This window comes from Elgaria multicarinata, chromosome 4 (genome assembly GCF_023053635.1).
Source record: "Elgaria multicarinata webbii isolate HBS135686 ecotype San Diego chromosome 4, rElgMul1.1.pri, whole genome shotgun sequence".
Classification (NCBI taxonomy): domain Eukaryota; kingdom Metazoa; phylum Chordata; class Lepidosauria; order Squamata; family Anguidae; genus Elgaria; species Elgaria multicarinata.
In genome coordinates, this window is record NC_086174.1 from 19,006,944 (window position 1) to 19,026,665 (window position 19,722).

Consider the following 19,722-nt stretch of genomic DNA (forward strand, 5'->3'; position numbering starts at 1 on the left):
CTACTCCTAATTTCTATTCTAAACAGTCAAAATCTTTTCAATTCCTTCTCCCATGGGAATATGCTCTCTGCCTCTATTAATTTCCTTTGACACCAGAGAGCCTCTCATTCCTTAACCTATATTTATAAAGGTGCATAATTGCTCTATAAACATAGACAGAATTCATTTTCCATGCAGTAAAATGGCAGCCATTTTGTATTCTGGCAAGGGAATATCACAGAGGCGTAGATTTGGAAAGAACAATGCACCTCTAAATTAAACCTTTGGGTAAGTTACAGCCACAGTAATAGTGCCATGTGTAGATGTTGTGGTACAAACTGATTCCTCTGTCAGAAACCATCTGGGCTAGAGAATCAAGAATCCAGTGCATTGCAAGCAACTGTACTGTGTGCTAAGCCAAAAAAAGCTGCATTTTGGAGCCTTTCCTTGGGTAGTTATGCTCCTCTTAGACATGGAGGGCAATAAAAGGTTTACTGTTTTGGCTGAGACTTTAGCCCTATTCAAGTGTTATATAGATTAGAGAGAGAGAGAGAGAGAGAGAGAGAGATGGCTAACTCACCATGTGAGTTGAGCCACACTTGAGTAACCACACTCACTGATGTATTACATGTTATGTAGCCCTCCCCTCATGTCTGCACATAGCATACAAATGTTTGAAGGGTCAGGGCCTTCACACATAGAGCTGTATGTATGTAGACCTGCATATGAGCTGCAGCCCTATGCTATGGGGTTTTGGCTTGCATGAAGGTCTTTGTGGATAAGTCGATCACTTGATCACTTCTCTTGAGTCCAAGAGTTTTATCTAACACAAAATGAGCCCACAATAATGCAGCATAAACTGTAACGGATCCAGTCTTCAACTGATTTTCCTAACTGTCACCTTTTCCTCCTACTCAATCCCCAACCATTTCATTCTGACTAACATAGCAGGGCTGACAAGGGAAGATAATATTCCTGTGTGAGCAGATGTTAAGATGCTGTGTGAGCAGATGTTAAGAGAAGGACTACATGATGTATGGAGTATTGAAGGGCAGGGCTATTTCACACAACCATACTCATGTGGTGATTTTTCTTTTCTTTTAATAATACCTGAATAGGGCTTTTAAGGTGGTGGAGAATGTGTGATTAGAAACCAGGCTGAAATAGGATCCTGGACCTAAGCTGGCAAACTTTGGTTTAAAGTAAATATTGTGAAACGAATCAGGTTTTGCCCTGCCGGTTCTAGCTTGGTGCTTGTTTAGGAACAGCAGGGGAAAGAAGGGGAGGGTGGCAGTGACAGCTTGCGCTTCTCCCTTCCTGACACAGCAGTAACTCATGCGCCTTCCCCTTCATGCATGGCAACAGCTTGCACTCCTCTTTCACTTTCCCTGTGCACCAGTGGTGGCGGTGGCTCTCACTCCTTCTCCCTCCCATTGCCCGGGGCAGTGGTGCTCATGCTCCTCCCACACACACACACACCCCAGCGGTGGTGGCGTGTCCTCCCACTTCAGGCAGCAGGTAATCTTGCACTGGTCCTTAGAAACCACCTAGGATGGAAGCCCTGGTGCAGCGGAATGAGAAAATGGCCCAATTAACCAACAGGAAGTGTAATGTTTTGGGGTCCATGAATGTAGATAACAGGAATAACTGACATTAAACACAATTTTAATCAGCAGAGTGACTCTGGTTCTCAAGCCTTTCTCTGCCCTAATAGTCCTTGTGTGACCTTAGGGCAGATCCACTAATTACCATCCCCTTAATATGGGTGACTAGCACAAATTCTTAAGGTATGATATGGTGAACTCCGTTCCTTAAGAAGAGACTCAGCCCTTGTTCTTTTCCAAACTACTTAGCAACCCAGGTCACACAATGCCCTACATTTCAGGAGAACTTCCATGAGAATGGATTTAATCCTTTTATAATATATTGTTACCCTGTTCTGGGGAGGAATGGGATTTAGTAAACAGAATGAATCCGCATTATCAAGCTAGCAGAATACTGATGCTAACACATCTTCTGCAGTCATGGGATGATTTGTTTGTTTGTTTGTTCAGTGCAAGAAATATTTTCAGCTGAAGAAACCCTGCCAGTACTCCAAGTGGAGTGGAAGGCTTTCCCACTTCTATTAACGGTTGCCACTTAGCATTGCCAAAAAAAGAGAAAATGCATCACCAAAAAAGGAGGACAAAATATTAAAACCATCTGCATAAAATCTGCATACACTAATTTTATGTATGGATGCAAAGCTAGGAATAAGAACTACAATTTAAAATAGAAACACAGCAAATCTAGGTATGACTAAGGGGGGATCTACACTAGTCTTATAACGTTGCTAGTGTCCCTTTCTAACGTGGTTCTCTGTATAGGTTCTCTGAATCACAGGGCATACTAGCGTGACTTACGTTTAGCTGTAACGTTACTGCAGGGCACATGGTTAAATCCTTTCCGTTGTTCTGGGTTGCTCTGAGCTGCTGGGTTTGCTCCGCCCACTGCCTGCCTCATTCCTAGCCAGCAGTGCAGGGTAATAGTCATAAGCACACACACAACCCCCCTCTCAAAACGTCTTAATGCAGGTCCCAGGGAATAGCCTGAGTGCATAAGAGCCAGCCACTTTGCTGAAGCTAAGCAGGGTTGGGTCTGGTCAGGGTTGGGATGGCAGACCAAATTGAAGTGTTTTAGCAGCAGCCCTATTTAAGCCCCGTTGGTCATGAGTTTTGGACTGGGAGCAAGAGACCCTTGTTAATTTTCCTGCACGGAGCTACAGCAATCCTTTGAGCACTCCTCAGCTCCTTTGCAAAGAGGGGGGAAATGTAAAAAAAAATAAATAAAAAATCAACTGATGACCCAATTTGATTCAAATTTTAAGGCAGGATGCATGGGAGTACTTCACAATAAAAGCAGATTCTAAGGTGGAAAACTTCTGAGTCCTTTGCATGCAATTGTCAGTGATTGCACAGTATAACGCTGGTGTGATTTATCTGCTGTAGCAGATAAGATAGCAAACGGGGTGAAGGAAGGAGAACAGGAAGTGGGCGGAGCAAACCCAGCAGCTCTGAGAAAGGGAGAGGAGAATTACTGGTAGGACAAGGCACATGAATCTGTAGCCATGCTGGAACTAAGAAATAGACCTGGTAAGTAGAACTCATTTACAATGTTGGAGACCCAGGTTCACGTGACGCTGTGCGTCACAGTAACCCATTCAAAACGTTACAATAACACCAGTGTAGATTCCCACCAGGTGACCTGTATGCCTCCCTGCTCATTCTGTCTCACGTTCCAGACTGCTCTCTTGCTCTCCATTCTTATGTGCGCGTGTTTTTAATCTTTAAATCTGCTCTGGACTGGACAACCCTTCAAATAGAAAACTGTTCTCTGTAAAATAGCACTCAGAGCCACTAGCCCAGATACTGCAAGGCTACACCAGTATTTTGGAGTCACTTGGGAACAAGCCAGCATATTAAAACACATTTTGAAGTTGGTTTAAGATCTTGGCTTGTTCCAAAATTGTTAACCATATTTTTCCAGTTGAGATTGTAAGAAATGAAGGGGTTAATTGAACTTTAAGCTGACCTTTCTGCTACTGTAGACCCTGCAAGAGGAAGTAGCTGACTCACACATTCCAGAGAGATGTGGAATGGCAGGGAAGGGGGATGGGACTAGGTAAAGGTATCCTGTTTAGCCCACTCCTCTCACACAGGTTGTGTAAATGTATTCCACTCCCCTTTTTCTTTGTGTATCCCACCCCCTTCATCCCACCCCCTTCATTCCACTCCCCTTTTTTCATTGTCAGCTGACCCTATGTGAATAAAAGTGGTGTGCAAGCTCCGATCAGGGTCCGACCCTGTTCGAGTCGCACCTCAGTATACTGATACGTGGTGTCCTCTGCAGTGTTTTTCTACGCTCGTCTTTCGTACCTAAGGTCAGGGACAAGAACCTGCCATATTTCTAACAAGATGAAACAGGAAACGTTGGTTAATCAAAGACTTCCTGGTTTGTTTGCTCAAGCCATGAAGGCAGGTGTGAAAGTGTGTATACAGGCAAATGACTCATCAATATATTCGCTTATTAAGCCAAGATGCGATAGTTCAAAGTGACCTTGTATGTTGAAAATACTCTCCTATATAGAATGATAGTTTGCATATCATCTGGAATTGTCCTACTATATTTATTAATAGCATTATGGGATATAATATTCCCCTGGAACCTAAGTGGATTCTACTTCATTTTCTTAAAGATGAGCTTAACCTTCCAGACTTGGATTTGGAACTAACTTTATTGACAGCTACAAGATCTATATTATTATGAACAGCAGGGTGGGAGTCAAAGCACCAGCACAAGATGAATGGTTTTCTGGTTTATAGCTGTGATTTCCAAGCTGATTTATTTTTTGTAGGAGTTACTTTACTCATCCTACTGGCAGATTTGTTGAGAAATAAGCTTTTTTTCTTAATTATTGGAACAACATATATCAAGATAACATTCAGCTTTATGGACAACTAAGATAACCTCTGGAGGGTCTTTTCTGAATGCTCCCCTCTGCAACAAGACTCTGCAGATGGGTATTGGAAGAGAGGGCTGTTTTTAGTGGCGGCTCCTCCATTGTGGAACACTCTCCCCAGAGAGGTTCACCAGGTGCCTGCACTGCAGTCCTTGAAGTGCCTGCTGAAGACATTTGTATTTTTCCAGGCTTTTCAATCTTAAAAGTTCTTGGAGTGGAAGCCTATGGCTTGCACCCATGCAGCTTGAAAGCTCTCAAACTTGGAGGCTTCTGAGATTCCTGGAGCCACCAGTGAGGGAGGAGAGGAGGAGGCTCCTCTTTGCTTCCCTGTCCTCCAATCTTTTATTTTTGGGGACGCTGGGCTTTTCAGCCCACCTAGCCAAGGGCACATCAGAGGGGAAGGGAAGGAGGCTCAGGATAATTCATACAAAGGATTATCTAGTTTCCTCTCCTTCCCACCCACTGGAATGCTCTTTTTTCCCTCTCCAAGGTTAGTTTCAAACCCCTGAAAGGCAGCTGGCATAGCCCTCTCTGCACCAGCCGCGAGGGGATTGTGTTTCCCCCCACAATCCCCTGTGAGGGGATTCTTGTTGTTGTTTTTCCCATGAAGCAGGGAATCTGAGCCATCCCATGGTCCTTGATATGCTCGCCCAGGGACCATGGAATTGCTCTCTTAGCATTTTATAAGTCTTTTGGATATTTGTGGAATTTTAATATCTGTGAAACTTTTGCTGCTGCTATACTGATATTATCTTATGTTGTTGGTTTTCTTCTGCATAAGAATGTCATGGTTTTTAGGGGGGGGGTTGTATTTGATTGTGTTACATTTTTACTGTAAGCCACCCTGAGAATTCTGGTATTGGTCAGCATATAAATAGTATGAATAAATAATGGGGGGGTATTAGAATTTCTTCCTTCTTAATAATAAAAATAAGAGGGAGAGGAAGAGGAGGAGGAAGAGGAGGAAGAAGAAGAAGAAGAAGAAGAAGAAGAAGAAGAAGAAGAAGAAGAAGAAGAAGAGACAAATGTGAGAAACCTGTTGTATTTTGTCTGGAAAATAAATTGTCTGCTGCAGACAAAGTTTTGTTTTTCTTCAGGATGCTCTTCATGAGCATCAGCTCAATGGTAGAGCACCTGCTTTGCATACAGAAGGTCCAAGGTCAGTCTCTGGCATCTCCAGGTAGGGCTTGGAAAGAATCCTGCCTGAAAGACTGGAGAGCCGCTGCCAGTCAGTGCCGACAATGCTGGGCTAGATGGACCAATGGTTGACTTGGTATAAGGCAGCTTCCTGTGTTCCTATGATGTCTTGACAAACATTTTGAGGAACATTGCCCCTTCAAGGACTGCTGGCACTTCTACAATGTAAGTAACTTTATTAGCAAGTGGTCACTCTAGGTCTTGTCTGGGCCAGTCTGAGCACATGGAGCAAGGCATGGAACCAGGACTAGCCCAAGACATTTTGCTGCCAGAAACAAAGGACAAGATAGGGCATCTTCCCCATTTCATGTAGAGAAGCTTGCTGGGCAACTGAATTTTACTTAAACACTGGCAAACCCAAATTTTGAAATAATATTTAAAGCAGCATACACTAAATTGAAAATGATTATAATTATATTAAAAAAATCAATTTATAAAAGTAAATGGAATAACACTATTGGAAAGGAATGTATTGCCAAAGAGCTTCTTTACATGAGTGGTTTATTGCATGCTCATGATTGGTCACTCTTGGAAATTTGCAGGTCCTTTACATGACATTGTCAACTTCAAAGACATCTCCTGCACTTCCCCCCTTTATTCCGCTTTCAAAAAGATTGGAGATAAGCTGAAAAAAAGAATTAACGCAGCATATCTGCAGTGTGTAATGCTAGTGTGGTGCTATAATACAGCCACTAGATGGCGAAGTTTCATTGTACATATAAAGCTTTGATGAAGAAGGAAGTTTTTAATTCCAAATCACATGTTCCCTGTCTAAAGGAGCCTGTTGTAAATCGCCCAGAGAGCTTCTGCTGTGGGGCGGTACATAAATTGTAATAAATAAATAAATAAATAAATAAATAAATAAATAAATAAATAAATAAAATAAAATAAATAAAAATCACAAACCCAGAAAGACACTGGAAGAAAAAAGCCCAATATGGGTCCAGCATTTCTTGCTTAATGTAGGGAAGTAGAAAATGTTTCCGTTTGTTTTTCACTTTTCCCATTGTAATTCCAGCTCAGTTTTTAAAGAACATACCATCTAAATTTTATTCATTTACTTGGTGAAAAGCATGTCCAGGATAAAGTGAAGAATAATGCTAAAAACTTTATTAATGGTGTTCTAATGACAAGAAATACTGCAGAACATTTTCATACATCACAATTATTAGCTCTAGTTTATTTGGTTTTGTGAAGAAATTGTTGGCACGTGAGGGAAAAGTTAAATGCACTAATGTGTTTTGTTTTGAAACAAGGAATTATAGTTGAAGGACTGGCTGTAAAGTCAGATAAAACTGTCATCTTTTCCTAGTGGTTTGAACTATAGGAGGTTACACTGTAGCTATGGTAAACAACGAGCTGGCTATATTTAAGCAGAGGTTTCTGCCTTATATACTGCTGGATGGAGTAAAAGGCAGTAAATTTCTATTGGTTGAATTTGGATCATTCTAAAGTTGTCTGTTGGTACATTGTTTGAAACTGGTTGAAGCTTTCTACTGATTAATAAACTGATTGGCTGGAAGGTCCTGACTGCTGTGTATATAAAGGCAGGCCCAGGATGGGCAGAGGCCATCAGAGCTGAAAAGAAGAAACCAGAAGAGACTCAAGGAATGGCTGAACGGATGCTGAAAGAAGCCTGAAGGAACCTTAACAACAATGGAGGCTGAGGGAAAACCAAAGCAAAGGCTGAAATAAGTCACTTGAGGCCAGAATTTGAGAAAGTCAGAGAGAGAGAGAGAGAGAGAGAGAGAGAGAGAGAGAGAGAGAGAGAGAGAGAGAGAATTTCTGAGGCAGTCCTTAAGATAGAGCTCCATCAGTGGTGTGCGGAGAGCCTGAGGGGAAAACAGTTGCTGGACCAGAAGTAAGGAAAGCTTTGTGTGTGCCTGAGTATATGGAAGCCCTACCTGAAAAAAGACAGTAAAATCCCCATAGCCATTCCAGGAGTTAACAAGGGTTGAACCTTACAAGGCAATTGGCTAAAAGGTTGGTTAGGAAAAGGAACTCTTACTAGAAGCTGGAGTCGAACATGTCTGGAGGGCACCAGGTAAAGAAGGCTGGGGCTAGATCTATACTACTTTATAGCGGTATTGAAGTGCACTGATAACTGTTGGGCACAATCCGCACATTCCATATGCCACTTTCGAAGTATTTATTTCCTGCTTTTTATTCTACATTTGTAATGATTTGGCCTGGGATAAAGTGTAACCAGAGTTCATACAGTGACAGCTGAAAGGTAATAAGGAATAATTAGTAAGGGGGAATGCACCTCCACTTAGGGAAAGTCCTCAATAATGAGGTGTTGCCCATAAATCAGTTACTGGTGTGGAGAGACACATCAATTTGGTTAGCAGTGGTGGAATCACTGTGTCAAGTTGGTGTCTAGCAGTGGGATTATCCACACCATCATGGTGATTCCTTCTCAATTTTGTAGTAACTGTCAGGGGATTTTTCTTTTCTTTTCTGAAAGATCTCCTGCTTGGTACAATTTTGAGTAATACCAGATAGACCTGCCATTATCTGCTTTGTATAGGTGAGAAGCAAGACATAGTTATAGCTATCTCTACCAGAACTTTACGACATTTTCAGCCCCAAGGGCTACATTGGGTGTCTTGCAAGGAGCCACACTTCTACAGACCGTGCCCCTCCATATATAGACTGACAAAAAAAATATTCTAGATAATAATTTGAAATAAGTATGAAAGCAAGTTGTCGCCTGATCTTTCTCTATTGATCTTGGTACTATATCACCCCTCAATTTGATATAGTAAGAAATGATACAAATTTTCATTTTGGGATAAAGGAAGTGTTTTATTTATTTATTTTTAGATAATAAATAATAATAATAATAATAATAATAATAATTTTATTTGCAAATGCAAACACCATAAAATACATATAATTGATTAAAACATTTAAAACTAATACATTATTAAAAGCAGCACATCATTAAAGGCATCTTAAAATTCAACTGGGTAGGCCTGCCAGAAGAGATCAGTCTTTATCGCTTTCTTAAATTCCGGAAGACTGTTAAGTTGACAAATCTCTCCCGTCAGGCCATTCCACAATCTGGGAGCGGCCAGAAGAAAAAGTCCTCTGAGTAATAGTTGTCAACCTTGTTTTTGTTGAATGGAGCAAATTCTTCCCAGAGGACCTGAGTGTGTGGGGTGGATTGTACAGGAGAAGGCGATCCCACAGGTAGCCTGGACCCAAACCATGTAGGCCTTTAAAGGTGATAACCAACACTTTATACTTTGCCCGGAAACTAATTGGCAGCCAGTGAAGAGATTTTAAAACTGGTGTAATGTGGTCACCCCTAGGTATACCGGTGACCAGCCTGGCTGCCATATTTGAACTAGTTGAAGTTTCTGGACTAGGCACAAAGTAGAGCGCATTGCAGAAGTCGAGCCTTGAAGTTACAAGCGCATGCACAACTGTCTTTAGGTCTTCCTATTGAGTTAGTATGTAGACAGCAGGTGATTTCATTTGAAATACTATAATAAGACCAAGTGAAAGAATTTCTCTTGTACAGTGTCTACACTTTGCCTGTCCAGAGTGTGTGTATGTGTGTGTGTGAATTAAGGGAAATTGGGGCTTATCTGTTTTTGAATAAGATTCAAAAATTCAGTACAATTCAAACTGAGAGGGAATTTAAGGCTAGAATATATTGGAAATGAGATGTAAACAAATGAAGATTAGCCTTTATTATGTAAATGACAGTGTGTCAATTTGTACACACTTAAAAAAGTAATTCTTCAAAATCGTACACAAGTAGTACTGTGCATGTGATAGATTAAGGAAAATATATCATTCTCCTAACATTTACAGGAGGTATAATACTGATAGTGCTATTTTTGCCTATTTGGTACCCTTAGGTAACATTCAGTCAATTATAGTATTACTTTACTGTAGACAACATTTTTTATTAAACATTATATGAAGAAAGAACATCATTTCATAGTATAGCTGCTGGGATAATAGTTCCCAGAAAATGGAGGGCAAAAATAGTCCAGGCTAGCTAGAGCATTAGAAGCTCCCTTGAATTATTACCTACAGTAGCTTTCCCCAACCAAGTGCTCCCTAGATGTGTTAAGAGTACAACCCTTGGGTGATGGGAGTTGTAGTGGCTCTAGGGTGGCTCTAGAGGGTTTCGGACAGGAGTCTTTTCCATCGAAGTCCATTGGTGTCTACCACTGAGCTACAGCCCTGTGCAAACAGTTGCCTAAAGACTGGAACATTTTATTTCTGAGACAATGGACATACTGTGTTTAGACATGACAAACACAGTCGCTGTTGGAGACTTAGCATCTGTATTGTATTTCTCAGACTAATTTGGGGGCAAGACACAAACTTATAGACTTCCTGCTATATTTTTGTAAGTTGGTAACAGGGCTGGCATCAAGGGAAGGCGTGGTTGGGCACCTCAGCAAGGGCCCACTGACAAGAACCCGTGGAGTAGCTCCTATTCTCCAACATTACAACCTTCAACTTTGCAAGTGTTCAACTGCCCCTCGCTCATGCCCAGGCAATGGTGGCAGTGAAAACGAGGAGTAGATGCTGCTGCGACTTTGCTCACTTATGGTGACCACATGGAAAGGAGGACAGGGCTCCTGTATCCTCAACAGTAGTTTAGAAAAAGGAATTTCAGCAGATGCCATTTGTACGCAGGCAGCACCTGGTGAAATCCCATCTTCATCACAATAGTTAAAGCCGCAGGAGCTATACTAGAGTGACCAGATACAAAAGAGGGCAGGGCTCTTGCAGCTTTAAGTGTTGTGATGAAGAGGGGAATTCACCAGGGGCTGCCTGCATACAAAGGACACTTGCTGAAATTCCTACTGTTAAAGATATAGGAGCCCTGTCCGACTTCTCATATGGTCACCCTGTCTCTCCGCCTGTCAAGCAAGGAAGTGGAACCAATGATGAGAAAGAGGAGGAGGAGCCAGAGCAGCTGGTGATAATGAGAAGGTAAACTCAGAGAGGGAGGGAGCCCAGTGAGAGTATCTTGCCCAAGTGTCTTCAAAAACCTGGAGCTGGTGCTGCTTGGTAATAACTCTTCCAATGCATTTCTTCTTTCCTTCTGTAACTTCACTCATCTGTAAAAAGTTTAAAATCCAAACAACTGGTTGAATGCTCAGCACAACAGCAAGGAATTGCATCCTTTCCCCACTGCAGCTCTTCTGTCAATTTACAACCTGGAGGAACAACACCAGGATTCAAGAGCAACCCAACATCGCATAAACGATCGCATGTGGATGCACACCCCACACACCCAGTGGCACTTGAAAGGCAAGCTGACATCCTACTGCTACAAGTAGTAACACACCAGGAAATGATTTGATGGCAAATCGTCCACTTGGCCAGGGCAAGCGAAATGTTAATGAGGATGCCTTTGAGCCCTGAACAAATGGAATCAATGGACTAGTTATATGAGAAACCTCTGGAGGGCTTCATTTGTGACGCACTTTTCTTTCTCAGAGCTGTCAAGAAAGCAGTCGCTATTTTCCAGCTGGATCATAGCTTACATAACACGGAAAAATATTAAGTAGCATTCTTTCAGCTAATTAAAGAAACCACATTTTTTTTAATCTGCCGCAACAGGGGTGGGCAGAGTGTAGAACTCCAGGGTGGGGGGGTGTCTATATACTCTATTTACCCCATAGTGGTTGTGCAGTGGCGCTGCATGGTTTATATGACGCAGCCTCCAACTTGCAGCAACATCAGGCATTTGGCCCCTAGCACTGTGCTTTTTCGCAGTGTCGTTTTACTGTGACTTTTCCAATTGCACGTTATTTCTTTTGTCTGTCTGTGGTGACTTTGGTTTGGGGGGGCACTCCTAAGGGTGGATCCTAGTGCAGGGTAAGCCTGGGAACACATGGCAGGTGGCGGGCAGGGCAAGCCGAATGTAGGGTGACCATATGAAAAGGAGGACAGGGCTCATGTATCTTTAACAGTTATATAGACAAGGGAATTTCAGCAGGTGTCATTTGTATATATGGAGAACCTGGTGAAATTCCCACTTCCTCACAACAGTTACAGCTGCAGGAGCTATACTAGAGTGAGCAGATTTAAAAGAGGGCAGGGCACCTGCAGCTTTAACTGTTGCGATAAAGAGGGAATTTCACCAGGTTCTCCATATATACAAATGACACCTGCTGAAATTCCTTTTTCAATACAACTGTTAAAGATACAGGAGCCCTGTCTTCCTTTTCATATAGATTGTAAGCCTCTAGGCAGGGCATCACTGTTTTATTTGTATATTTTGTAAAGCACCAAGTACATTGTTGGTGCTATATAAATAATAATAATAATAATAATAATAATAATAATAATAATAATAATAATAATAATGTCACCCTAGCCGAATGGTCACTGGCGCTGTTGCATAAATTGCCTGATGGGTTTACTTTCTAGAGGACAAAACCAATCAAACCTTAGAAAGGGAAGCAGGCGACAGAGTGAGGTTCAGAAAGAGTTTACTTTGCAAAGTGGTACAGAACTGAGGCTCGTGCCAAACGGTACTGGACAACCAGCTAACATTTAGTCCTCCCTTTTATAGTCTTTTCCGCTCTTTGTTCTTGCAGCTGTGGCAATTTACTGATCCCACACAGTTTCATCAGGAAGGTGGTTACCGGCACACTACTTGGCTTGTGATCAGTCATCTAGTAGGTACATACATTTGGCAATACATCTTACATACTCAAGGCAGAAGCGTATCAGGAATTTGTTTAATCGTTCACTTATTCAGCATAATCTTAAAGGTCACAGTGTGTAGGGGCTTACCAAATACAGAATACATGCAGTACAGAATGTAGGCTATATGTGAATCAAATCTTAATGTTATACATCGTTCCTTATATGGTAAGAATATTGGAAGGCTTATAGGACAGGCATTCTTCTAACAGCGCTGATGCTTTTCCGGCTGGAGAGCCCACCATTTAGTGTTCTTCATTCCACCTCACAGCAGCAATGCCGCGGGGTTTTGAGTGGATCAAAGCTCCATCCGACGGGCGTTTTACTGCATGCTTGTTACTGGGCACTCACAGACTGCTCACATGACATTGTCTGCCTCTTGTGCGTCTTCCGCCCCTTCTGGCCTTTGTTGCACCACAAACACACACACACACGGAAAAAGTCCGGTTGCTGCTTTCTCCTCCCAGACTGAATGGGCCTAATTGCTTCCTTTTTTCAGGAAGTGACGTTGGAGTGACGACAGAGAAGGGAGGGGAGTGTTTTGACCTAGATGTGATGGGGCTTTAAGTGTACAAAGCGCCGTCATATAGGGATGACCTAGGGTGACCAACTGTCAGGATTTCCCCGGATTTGTCCTGGTTTTTGTCCTTTCCATGGTGTCAGGGGGAATTTTCTATAATTTTCAATAATGTCCTGGAATGACACACTTTCCCCTTTAAGGCTGCCATTAGCATGGCAGGAGGGAGTGACATGCTTTCTTGAGGCACATCATTCCCCCACCCCGAGCTCCAATTGAGGTCTTAAAGGGGAAAGTGGGTCATTTGTGGACATTATAGAAAAGGCCCCAATTGGAGTGGATGGTGGTGGTGCAGAATGAAATCCTTTCCCCTCCTCCACTCCAATCGGGTTCTTTAAGGTGGCGGGGGAATAACGTACTTTCTGCAGGACTCAGAAAGCTGCTTCCCCACACACACACTAGGTGTCCTCTTTTTTGGTTTCCCAAATATGGTCACCCTAGATGACCCAGATGTTTTGGACTTCAATGCCCAGCATTCCTGACCATTGCCCATTTTGCAAGGGGCTTCTGGGAGTTGAAGTCCCAATCTCTGGAGATCTACCTTCTGCCCACCGCTGTGACTACTTGACTACCAAAAGACTACTTGATGTAATACAATACACATCAAGTTTAAATTGGTAAAAAACAAACATCCATATTTTTAAAAATCGATTAAAAGCCAGACAGAAAACCTTTAAAAATAAATAAATAGCCCAATCCAGCACAAATCAATAGATATTAAATCCAATTTAGCAGCACAAGTAATAAAAAACCAAACCCAAAAGCAAATCTTTATAAACAACCATCAACAGAGATTACAGCCAGAGACTCCCAGGGCAAGAAGTACCAAACATAGGTGCTACTGGTTGGGAGATCCGGGTTCTTGTCCCCACTCAGACATGGAAACATAGTGGGTGACTTTGGGACAAGACTCTCAGCCCAAGCCACCTCACAGGGTTGCTGTTGTGAGGATATCATGGAGAAGAGGAGGATTATGTATGCCACCTTGGGTTCCTTACAGGAAAAAAGGCAAGATATAGATGTAATAAAATAAATAAATAAATAAATAAATAAATAAATAAATAAATAAATAAATAATAAAGAGAAAGAACACCAAATATGAGTGATGTTACTCCCTTAGACAGGTGTGGGCAGAACTTCAGGCTTGTGGAATCAACTGAGGTATATCGACCAGAGCCAGGTGGGGCAAAATGAGGACTTAGGGGTGGAATCAATTGGCTACTGGAACCCATGAGATGACTTGCAATTGAATTACTACAGATCTGAGATGCTAGTAATCTAACTTAGGTAGTTTCATCAGGCAGGCAGGATGCGTGGTGTTCAAGTCACAGTGGGTGGGTGAGACAGCCCTGGGGGTGCATTTGCTGTTTCCTGGAAGATGACTAATCTACTAGTCTGCCCTTCTAGTAAGCCTGGTATTATCATAAGGTTGGGAAGACCCACACACACATAAGGTGTGTGTGTGTGTGTGTGTGTGTGTAGGATATGCCCTCCCACCAAAGGGATTTCTCTCTATCACACCATCACTCTTCAATAAATGAACGAATGTTCAGCCTGCCATTTACAGCTCATTTTCTCCAGGGTTGTTTTTGGTAGAACTAACATTGAGTCCATAGTGTAGAGAAATGGGATCCTCAATAGAGATTATGGCTGTCATGGAAAAGTGAAACTAAAAGCACAAGGACTGAAGCACTTAAAAAAGGAGAAGGCTGTATTAGTGCATTTGTTAGGATTACTCTCTCTAGGGCCATGTTTTGATGGTAGTGAATCAGCGCCGTGAGCCCCCAAAACCCGCATTTGCACTTCTTTCGGTTAGCCTGTCGAGGAAGTCAAGCTGGGTGGTTCTTTTACCCATGCCCATAGGTATAGGAAAATGGCTCTATAAATCATTAGCTCTATAAATTATAAAGTTCATGGCTTCCTGCTTAATTAAAACATATTTTTAATGCTGCAATTGCTTTCACGATTAAGTTGATGCTGAAACTGTGTCACAAGACAGGCGGTGTCCACTCCGGCAGCTGGAGGGTGGAGTAAGGTGTCTGCAAGGCAAGATAACCGAAAAAAGAAACAGGAGGAGATGTTTTTCCTGTAACTGTTGCAATACCCATATATGTAGTGTCTTCTAGTCAGAGAAGTACTTAAACTCTGTACATGCCTAAATGCTTTGCTTCTCATTGGTTGTTGTATTGCAGAGCTATATTATGATTGGTGGGAAAGTTCTGCCATTGTATCTAAGGGGAACTGACCCTATAAATATTTTAGTCTTTCCTAAAATTCTTGGGCAGTTCCTCAGGTCTTCTGAGACTGTCAACCTGCAGCGCTGCTTGTAATAAACCTTCTAAAGAGAGAGAAATTGTGTCTTGAGAGTCTGTGACCACCACTCAGCGAACCACAAGGACCCGTGGTTTCGGGTCCCACCACAATCCCCATGGCAAGGAGCACAAGTGTGGGGTTTACAGGAAGGACCTGTGCACGGGTACCAGGGTGCCTCAGCACGCACCCCACTTTTTAAAGTTTTTTTTTTACTTTTCTTGCATTCATGTGCCTCTCTGGTGTGGCATCCTTCTGCCACATCAGAGAGGTGCAGATGCATCATTCCATGGGAGGCGCGTCATGTCCAAGCATCCCCCATTTTTTTTGTTTTTTTAAAAAAATAACTTATTTTTGTCTTTGGCACATTCACACAAATGGCCCAAAGTGCCTCTCTTCTGAGAGGAGGCCCAACGATGGCAGCAGCCCCGGACGAGGACAAATTGCTGCCATTCATCAAGCCCGGGCGGATGAGCCTGCAAGCATCATCCCCATGACAACTGCGAGTGAAGGGGAAGCGACGCTGAACAGCAAATGAGTGTGAGAGAGCAGCACCTCTCCTCCCCTAGAGACTGTACACAAACCCTATAACCCAAGGCCACCGCTTCTAGCCATGGCTGCGGGTTGTTGTTTTTATGCTCTTCTTCGGCTTGGCATTCTTCTGTCATGCTAGAGAAGTGTGGAGGCGGCCTAGTGGCCATTTAGCTCACTGGCCCACCCCCTCCCCTGTCCAGCTGATGGTGACCAATCAGGGGTCACCATTGGCTGGGGCACGCCTCTGCCACAGCTCCGAAACAAGGCGACAGATGGCAGATGCCGTCATCGCCTTGCTCTAAATCGGAAAAGTTGGGGTAAGCCCTCAACTTTTTAAAAGTGGAGCTTCAGGGGAGTGCCTTGGGATGGCTCCATGACGGTGGCTGTATCATATAAATGACCTGCTGCCACTTTCCCCTCATCAGGAGGTACCCTAGTTTACAGTTACCTTGGGACCAGGTTGTCTTAGGGATTGTCTCATCCCTTATGTTGCTGTCCAGGTCCTGCGATCATCAAAGGGACGACTTTTGAAGGTGCTCGAGGAGAACTTGCAGTAACCACCCTCCGAAATGCTTTACCAATTGACCATAAACAGTCCCCCTCCCCACCAGTCCTGATGTTTAGACGTCTTCTTAAGACCCATGTCTTCACACAGGTATTTCCTGAAGTGTGACACAGCCAGCTATGGGCTGTAGTAGGGCCATGAATGGACCCCTTGATTTGCTTCAGAGGCCGATCCAACACGAGATTCAGGCACCCAAATTGGATTGGTTGTTATGGTTTCCTGGGCATCCACCGAGCAGCTACATGGTTGGCACCTGGGGAAGATGGGCATGAGGTCAACCTGAAGTCCATCAGACTTCCCCCATCTCTTCTTGGAGTCCCACAGGCAGGCAGAGGCTGAGCCTCTGCCCCACCTGCCTGTGGGAGCTGTCTGCCAGCTACCCATCCTCAATGAAAGCCAACATTTTAAACAAAATCAGAGGTTCTATTGCTTCCTAGATCAAAGGTCTCAAGTTATGGCGGCCATAAAGGGCCATTTCCGGAAATAGGGTTTTCACTTTTGAGCATACTTGCATAGGATTGCACTGTGAGTGCTTGTGTTAGCAGAGGTGCCTCCATTTTTAAAAGGAAACTGTGAAGTAGCCACTATACAGCAGGCAAAATGTCATGCATGCGAGAATGTCTCCTTGGATGTTTCCTTGCATCTGTCTTATCGAACATAAACAAGAGCTTCAGCAACAGTACTCCTGTGTCAAAGTTAGCTTAATGTAAGGCAAAGGGATTGTTTATAGAACAAAGAGAATTGTTTAGCAAAATTAGCTATGCTCCAGTGTTATGTTCTGATTGGTTAATGCTGCTACTGGGCCCTGCCCCTTGCAGGCTCAAATGCTGTGCTGAATTCCCAATGTCTTTGTCTGATTGCTCCCTTTGAAGAGACTAGGCCTTGATTACTAATCAATAAAGCGCTTTTGAACCCTCTGTCGCTGGAAAGTGTGGAGTCATGCTTAGGGGCTGTTTGGATTTCGTCCCTGGGTGAAAGAACATTGATATAACACTTGCACAGTGAATTTCCCTTACTACTGAATAAGCTAAGTGCTGTACCTCCCTCATACACAACCCACTCCCAATTTTCAGGGATCATATCTGCCAAGTTGAAAGCATCACAGGGAACTTAAGAACTTATGAAGAGCCTTGCTGGATCAGGCCAATTCAGCATTCTGTTCACACAGTGGCTAACCAGCTGTTCAAAGTAAACACACAAGCAGGGCATGTGTGTAACAGCACCCTCTCGCCCATGGTCCCCAGTGCGAATAATCCCAGCAAACTGGTGTATTTTTGACTTGACTCATAAAGAAATGCTGCTGCTCTGACGAATAAGTAGAGTAATACACTCTTGTAATGTTCTTTGGCTATCCTAAATTGAAAGAATGATGAAGCAGCAAATTCATACAGCTAGTACAAAAATAGAAGCTGTAGTAAGATCACATGTTTGAAGGACACTCCCCTCCTTAAAAAATATATTTAAAAAAAGCAGCACAGGGAGAGCAAAATGCCTTTATCAGAGTGAAAGTTCACAAAGTTGCAAGTGAGTTTTTGAGGTGATTTTTTAGATTTCTTTCCTCAGTCTAGAAGTAATTCAAAGTGGGAGGGGGGAAAGCATAACATTGAGCTCTGTCTGCAGTCTGTTTCCGGTGACAACCGAAAAAGTAGGTTTTGGGGTTGGATCCGGTTTTAGGCACATGTGACATACATTACAAATCCAGAAAATTTCATTTAGCATAAAACCTGTAATGTGTTTGAGAGACGTACGCATATTATTCACAAAGCTATCTGGCTGAACAGGCATTTCATATTTTCTCAGGTAAGCCTGGCTGCTTCTTAAAAGAAATTGATTTCAGTTCCTCTGGCTACCTAATTTATGGCTGGTAGCTAAAAAAACAAAGCCAAAAAAAAACACCTCTTATGAATGTGCCTCATTTAGTATGTCACTGAAATGAAACATGGTTAATTAGTTCATTAAAGGCAATCTGCTAATAATCGCAGGAGAAACAAACTGAAATAAATAAAGTAGCAATTCCAAGTTGGCTGTCTGAGGCGTACTAACTAGTTTATGGGATATTAGATTTCTTTTACACTTAGATTGTTTCCACATCAAGACCTTTTGGTACTGCTGAAGCATTGCTTTTCTGCAAGCAGAGTTAAAATGGTGGTTCGACATGGCAGTCTAATGCTATACTGTGCCTGGCCCTGTGGCCAAAACTGAGTGGCGCACGCATACAGACAAGAGCCTTGCTTTTCAACCAGATGTACTACTCAAGATTTACAATGCTGTGTTCTGCTCCAACGTTGTGAACTTTCCATCCTCTACATCCCTTATTTATCTTAATGATCGATGTGCTTTGCGATTCCCGGCTAATGCAATATTCCTAGCTGGTACTTTTGTCGCAATTTCTGCCTCTCTGCTCTATCAGCTAAACCTGTGTCTCCTGTCATGCAGAGCTTGTCCGAAGGATGGATGATTTCTCTTCCCATTTATTTCCTTCGTATAGGTGAGTGCATTCATCTTGTCACCTGTAGATCCTGGACAATTTAATGAAGTGTTCACTAAAAGTTGCCTAAGAACTGTTTGTATGAACAAAAACACGATGAACCCATCCTCCATTTCAAAATAAGGTCATTTATATTTAGTAAAATGAACTGAAGCCATTGATGAAAGTTGAGCATGACTTCTGCTGCAAAAGGCAGCTCTTCACTCGAACCAGAAGATTCGAGCATATAAGACCGACTTTGGCCCGCTTGCATTGGCTGCCTGTATGTTTCCGAGCCCAATTCAAGGTGCTGTTTTTAACCTATAAAGCCCTACATGGCTTGGGACCACAATACCTGATGGAACGCCTCTCCTGACATGAACCTACCCGTACACTATGCTCAACATCTAAGGTCCTCCTCCGGGTGCCTACCCCGAGGGAAGCTCAGAGAATGGCAACCAGGGAGAAGGCCTTTTCAGTGGTGGCCCCTCAGTTATGGAATGATCTCCCTGACGAGGCTCGCCTGGCGCCAACATTGTTATCTTTTCGGCACCAGGTCAAGACTTTTCTCTTCTCCCAGGCATTTAACAGCAGATGCTGAGTTTTTTAACTGACCCCAGAGTAGTTGTTTTTAAATGGATATTGTCTGTTTTTGTTTGTATTTTATGCTTTTTATGGTTTTAAATTTTGTATATTTCTTTTTAATGTTCACTGTTTTTAACTGCTGGCTATCCTTGCTCCAGAGTTGTGACCCCTGATTGGTCACTGTCCGCCCAGGTAGAGGGCAGGGGGTGGGCCCAGCGAGCCTAATGTCTGCCAGAGAGCCTGCACTGCCTCCCTTCATTGTAGATTACTCACCGCCACCCCGCACCAAGGTTTGGCAGTGGAACAGGGGTCTGGAAACA